The sequence below is a fragment of the Cottoperca gobio genome, chromosome 4 (assembly GCF_900634415.1).
Source record: "Cottoperca gobio chromosome 4, fCotGob3.1, whole genome shotgun sequence".
Lineage (NCBI taxonomy): Eukaryota > Metazoa > Chordata > Actinopteri > Perciformes > Bovichtidae > Cottoperca > Cottoperca gobio.
The window spans coordinates 1,551,462-1,558,806 of NC_041358.1; the positions used below are offsets into that span (position 1 = coordinate 1,551,462).

The 7,345-nt window shown below is 40.8% G+C and overlaps 1 pseudogene; it reads left to right on the forward strand.

The window, feature by feature from the left end:
• The first annotated feature begins 2,505 nt into the window (after nt 1-2,505).
• Nucleotides 2,506-6,686, forward strand: LOC115006917 (uncharacterized; annotated as a pseudogene).
• Nucleotides 6,687-7,345: the final 659 nt, after the last annotated feature.

The window sequence follows — 7,345 nt, forward strand, 5'->3', positions numbered from 1 at the left end:
AATGTGAAAAGTGAGTTGTGAATAAAAAAAGAAATTTAATTTGAGAAAAGAAAAAAAAAACACCTGGAATTTCAGGCAGGGTGCTGGGCTCCGTTGGCAGGGCGCAAGACAATGGTAGGGGAAACACTGGTATATAATAAATAAGGTGTACAGAGAACAGATAAAGTCTGCTACAATTGAAGACACATTTCTATCTTTTGATATAAACATTGTGTTCTGAACCCAAGAAGTTTTTGCAAGATGGATGAATGCATTTATTATTGAATGCAACACACAGAGCAAACATAGTTCTAATTCAAAAGATCTATTCTATAAAAAAACTGTGTACAAATATGTACCGATTGTGGGAGAAACCGGAGCATCCGGAGGAAACCCAAACAGCCATACATGGAGAGAACAGAAGCGTTAGCTTCTAGAACCCCCAGACTGCACTATGATAAATCAACCTCAAAACACCTGGTATTATGTATAAAATAGAAAAAATATTCTAAACAATTCTAATTACAAAGCAATTCTGTTAACTTCCTGTTTTTTAAAAGTAAAATTCATATATGCATGCTAATATTTTATAATAAACAACAAATGTAGCCTACTTCAGATGTTTTGAGATTGATTTACCTACTCATTACCGTGAACCCTGAAGCTGTAGAGGCAGGTGTAGTCGATGTTTCCCCAGTTGTTGTCGATCTGTAGAATGACATGTTTGAAGGCTCCTTGGTCTGGATTCTGGTAAGAGACACAAGACAGACATGAGAGAGTCAGTCATTATAACAGAGACCACAGCCTCCATTTAATTTGATATGAAATACCAGAAGTTACAGATTCCTACCGAGATCACACTTTCCTTTTCCGAAAAACCCTAAAAAATGCAAGAGAAGTAAGTAAACAGTGATCCGTGTGAAGATGTATACGCTGCTAACTCCACAGCATACAGGACACAACATGTGCACACAAACATTACAGCAATTTACCTGCAGATGACCTGCTTGTAGCAAACAGTACGAGTTCCCTGCTATGCTCCGGAGACTTCTTCTCAACATGACTGGAAAAGGTAAATCTGGCAGGGGGCGATTCTTTGTTGGACTTTTTATGCCTTTATTGATAGTACAGTTTTTAAGATTGGAAAGAGAGAAAAAAAAAAAAGAGGATGAGATGCAGCAAATGGCTTCTGGTCAGTTTCAAACCCAGGGCCACTGCGGCAGGGAACCTTCGCAAGTGGGTCGCCCGCTCAACCAGCTGAGCTACAGGGACACTCAAAGACTTTCATCAAGGTACATTATTCTTTCAATAGATTTAGATTTGATTTCTTTATTCTCTCACAAGGAACCGATGATGCTGGCATGCATAAAAATTGTTTCGCTAGTTGGCTGGCTCCATAATGATACAATACAAACACTATACCAACAACTCAACAGCAACAACGCATACTACGACTACAGCCCGCACATTGTGCATTGTTTAGAGCGGTTATAAAGTGTTGAGGTGCTCTAATTCAAAACTATCTCAACCTGTCAGAATCGATACGAGGCATTGCCAGTGAATCACCTGATTGGACCGCGAACCAGTCTGGTCCATTCAGGCAATGAAGCAGTTACAGTTACAGTTACGTCATGTCACGTGATTTGAAGCAAGCTATGAAACACGTATTGAAGCTTCAGTATCGCACTGCCATCACTAATTGTAATGACACCACGGCCCGTATGAAGCTTTGAATTTAATAAATGAATGTCTATGTTTGTGGTGCCAATACATAAATTATGGTCTTATTCATATGGTGTCTGTCAATGGCGGGGAAAGTAGAAACAAATTGGGGAGAGGGTTGTGATGTAATGTGCATATGTTACATCATCATCGATGAGGTGTTATTGTTGTATCCAAGTTCTTTTGAACACAGACACGTCACCTTTTTAAAATACCAGAAATGAGAAAAAAGACATTATATGGTGTGTTGTCACATTTGTTTACATTATATTACGCTAGTTATTATTACTATGTGCATATCTTATTAGGTGAGATCAGCTCAAAATGTTCCCAGACAGGGGAAAATCTCCTCTTTCTTGCCGGTTCCATCGCAAAAAAAGAAGCTTGAATAGATTGCAAACAAACGCGTAATAAAGTCCCAAGTCCACAAATTGTGAAGGGGGATCAATTGCGGTTCGCTCCCCCTTATATTTTGAATCACACGGCAAACCCGCAAACCAGTTCCTGAATCAGTCACGTGGTACGGCAGGTTCGCGAGGCTTCGAACGTCATCTCATACGTCATTAACACAGGCCTCGATACGCGCTTCACATTCACGCTTCGAAGCCTCGACACAGAAGGACACATCACTAGTTAAAACCTCGTCCGGTGTACTGCATTTGGGTGATCACCTTTTCCCCACCGTGACAGTACAAACAGACCAGAAACATGGGCCCAGCAGACATCATGAGCGATGAGCTTTATGATTTAACATACACTTTAATTATAATTTTTGGTGAGTGGAAGCGAAACCCCTGTCGGAGGATGCGACAGGCTGCGCCTGGATTGGCGAGAAAAGAGATGGCTAAGAAGCCAAAGTTGAAGAGCCTTTTACCTGCGTGGCTTCAGGATTTTGTGGACACCCCACCTTGCCAGCCTAACCCTGCCGATCCTTCCGCTCCACCTCCTTCTGCCGAGCTGCGGCAACCCCCTTCTCCAGTCACGCTGCGGCAACCAACTCCTGTCGGACTGCACCAGAACCCAGTCCCTGAGCCATTTCTGGGCACTCGTCTGGCCCTGGGAGGCCCTCAGAGTATCCAGAGGACTTCCAGGCCTCTGAAGAGGAGATCTGCCCGCCTCCAGCCCAGCCTCTCCGCCGACCTCCTGAGCGGTTTCAGTCCGCTTTGCCATCCTCCAGAGCGGCCTTGCCGTCCTTCAGAGCGGCCTCTTCCCCGGCCTCCTGCCCCGCCTCCTGCAGATCCTCCTCCGGACCCCCCTCCTGTTTTTGCCTTCTCCCCAGGTGTGTCTCGTTCCCTTCATTAGTTTCCTCCTGTGTATTTGCCTTTCTTTCCCAGCTGTGTCTCGTTCCCTCGTTTAGTGTTTGTGTGTATATATCCCTGTCTGTCCCAGTGTTCCTGGTCTGTTCATCATCGAAGTGTCACCCCTATTGTTGATGTCTCCTCGTGTCATCCTGGTTTGTGTTTTCAGTTTTATTTGTTATTTTGTATTTTTGCTAGCTTTTTATAAAATAAAGCTCTCTTTTTGTTAAAACCTCATCCGGTGTACTGCATTTGGGTCCTCACCTTTTCCCTACCGTGACAGGAGCAATATATTAATTAATCAATCTCTCAAGAGGCAAGTTGACATGCTTCGATATTGTTTTACTTAATCAGACATAACGATCATATCACGAACGATGTGAACAGATTGAAGTTCTGATAATAATGACTGAAGTCTACTGGTTTCACCTAAAGCAGGGGTTCTCAATGTGGCCCCCCAGGGGGCATTCAGAGAACGTCGGGGGCGCTGGAAGCAATATTTTGGAAAGGGGGGCGTTCACGTGTCTTTGGGGGGCGTTTGTGTGTACGGCCCGCGAGGTAATTCATAAACACATGCAAAAAATCTACTCCAGAAAAATGTATCCAAATCTAGTCAGATAGAGAATAAAACCGGCCAAGGTCAGGGTCCTTGAATACAATACGAGCGGAACGTGTCATCACGTGGTCAAGTTATGTCAAACAACTTCAATATTAAACTGATTAAACATCAGTGAACGCAGAATGGCGAGTGTAAAAAAGAGAAAGGTGGATGTGGAATGTTCCAGGAGAAATGGAAGAACGATTATTTCTCTGTGTAAGTGAAAGGCCAGTGTGCCTAGTTTGTGCAGACGCGCTTGCGGTCACAAAGTCTCTCGAGCTGCATTACAGCAGGAAACATGCCAAACTGCACGAGCTGAAAGGACGAGTGTGCTTTTAGACTTTTATTTTTATTTTGCTGAGTGCAAAAAAAAATAAGGGTTGCGGACCCCCTGTTGAAGACCCCTGGTTTAGCTTATTGAATAAAAGAGCACTTGTTCAATGTAAAAAGTGAGTTGTGATTTGGCGCTATATATTTATCTAAAATAAAACACAGGGTTCCGTGGGGGGGGGGGGGGCAGCGCCTCAGACTTGTTCCTTTGTGCTTGTTTTTTGTTGGATCACTTAAGAGTGCAAATTGTTTCACATTTCTGAGGCTGCTGTGTTTAACACCGGTTACAGTTTGAAAGTCTGACCCTGATTGGCTGCAGTCTGAAACTGATTACCGTTGCATTTGTTTAACACTCCTGAATAAAATGGCTTTGTTTGCTCCCTGTGTACATGGTGTATTAGGGCAATTGAAGGTAAAAACAACAAAACATTTGTTCAATATAATATTTATTATTATTTTGAAATTTTATTATGTAACTTCAATCTCAGAGAATTTGAGTTTTAATAATAATGTAATATAGCAGCCTAATAAGCTGGCCCAAAAAAGGTTGAGAACCACTGACCTAAAGGAAAGATTCTAGAATGAACATTCCAGCATTCTTTATGTTAATGAGGTCAAAATGACAGGAAACAGAATTCTCCCAACTTTTATGAATGAACTCATGATTTGTTTATTGATTTTTTTTTTTGACACATTATCAATAAAGTTGTAATCACTTGTATTACTTGCCCTATAGTTCTAAGTCATTTCCTAGAAATAAACTAATTTGTAAGATTTATTTATTTATTTTAAAGGAAAACATACAGTTCTGGAGACTAAAGATTCTCAGTAATACTGTAAATAAAGAAGAAATATTTCTTTGGGTTTATTTCGACCAGTTATTTTAGAAGAAATAAACAAACTTGAAAGAAAATGTTAAGGATTTTGTCTTTAATGCTTTCCAACATTGCAAATGTGTATCTTACACAGCATTAAGTATAGATGTAATGTAGTCAATCTTTACAATGCAATAAAGTGTATATTTCAACAATGCATCGTTTTTCTTGTTTGCATCTAACACATAGATTGTGCTTTTTTTCCAGTAAATATTTCAAACACTTCCACATTTGATCATTACACACACAGTAAGTTAATGATTTAATGTAATGTAAAACAGTAAATCACAATTCTCAATACATTATAACATTTGACAGTAAACAGGAAAGAAATGCAACATTACAGTCTCTGCTCACCTGAGTTAAATAAAGACATATTCACAAACATATGTTCAATGTATTTAATAACCTGAACAAGCATTTGAATTCAGTGTTTATCTGAGGGGGATTCATTTGGAGAGTTGAGTATATGATTTCATGTTTTGCATTTTGAAAGTTTGTGTTTGAAAGTAAGAAAATTGCATCAAATCAAATTTATTTATATAGCCCAATATCCCAAATTATACATTTGTCTAAGTGTGCTTTACAGACTGTACCGGTTACGACACCCTCTGTCCTTAGACCCTCGCATTGCACAAGGAAAAACTTCCTAAAAGAAACCCCATAATTAAAGGGAGAAAAATGGAAGAAACCTCTGTGGAAAGCAACTGAGGAGGGATCCCTCTCCCAGGACGGATGGACATGCAATAGATGTCGTGTGTACAGGATAAACATAGTACAAATACAACATTTGACATAAATTATGTTGTGTTGAAAAAGAGAAAGTATGGATGAATCCAGGAAAATGTCAAAAAGGCTTCCTGGAGTCCAGCATGACCAGGGCAGCAGGCGCAGCCATGATTCCTGATCCTGACGTAAACTTTATCAGTGACAACCTGCCACATGAGAGACACAGATGATACCCCGGATGATATTTGGGTAATATTATAAGGAACCACTATATAAACATTCATTGTTATGCGGATGATACCCAATTATATCTATCAATTAAACCAGACGAAACCAATCAATTGGCTAAACTTCAAGCATGCCTTAAGGACATAAAAACTTGGATGTCTAGCAACTTTTTGATGTTAAACACAGACAAAACTGAAGTTATTACACTTGGCCCTAAACGCCTCCGAAACGCATTTTCTAATGACATAGAAGCTCTGGATGGCATTAATTTGGCCTCCAGCACCACTGTAAGGAATCTTGGAGTTATCTTTGATCAGGATCTGTCTTTTAACTCCCACATAAAACAAATCTCAAGGACTGCCATCTTTCATCTACATAACATTGCAAAAACATAAGATAATAATAATATAAAAAATAAGACGCATCCTGTCTCAAAATGATGCAGAAAAACTAGACCATGCATTTGTTACTTCAAGGCTGGATTACTGCAACTCATTGTTATCAGGTTGTCCCAAAAAGTTGCTTAAGACTCTTCAGTTGATCCAAAATGCAGCGGCACGTGTATTGACAAGAACAAGGAAACGGGATCATATTACTCCTGTATTAGCTGCTCTGCACTGGGTCCCGGTAAAATACAGAATAGAATAAAAAATCCTTCTCCTGACTTACAAAGCAATAAATGGTCAGGCTCCAGCATATCTTAAAGATCTCATAGTACCTTGTAAACCAACTAGAGCATTGCGCTCCCAAACTGCAGGGTTACTTGTAGTTCCTAGAGTCTCTAAGAGTACAATGGGAGCCAGAACCTTCAGCTATCAAGCTCCTCTACTGTGGAACCAGCTCCCAGTTTGTGTTTGGGAGGCAGCCACCCTATCCACATTTAAGAGCAGGCTAAAGACTTTCCTTTTTGATACAGTTTATAGTTAGGGCTGGCTCAGGTTTGCCTTGGATCAGCCCCTAGTTATGCTGCTATAGGCTTAGACTGATGGGGGACACCTGCCTGCTCCCCTCCCTCTCTCTTCTTCTCCCTCTCTATCTGTATGCATTATGCTCTGGCTCCCATAAAAATTTTAGAGACTCTAGGAACCACAAGTAACCCTGCATTCTGGGAGCGTAGTTCTCTAGTTGGGTTAAAAGTAGTGATGAGTCCTTCCGTGTCGAGGCGTCGAAGCGTGTGTCGAGTAATCGGGAAGATTTTTGTGAAGCGTATATCGATGCTTGTGTTGATGATGTATGTGATGACGTTTGAAGCCCCGCGTACCACGTGACTGATTCAGGAACTGGTTCACGGGTTTGGTGTGCGATTCAAAATATAAGGGGGAGCGAACCTTAATTGATCCCCCCTCACAATTTGTGGACTTTATTGCGTGTTTGTCTGCAATCTATTCAAGCTTCTTTTTTTCTTTGTTTAGCCGATCTCACCTAATAAGGTAAGCACATGGTAATAATAACTAGCGTAATATACTGTAAATAAATGTGACAACACAGCGCATCCCTTGTTCTAATGTCGTTCTTCTCATGACTGGGCAAACAATTGCAGGCATGTAGCAGCTGTTTTATAGTCCTCAGAGGACAGAGGTCTCACG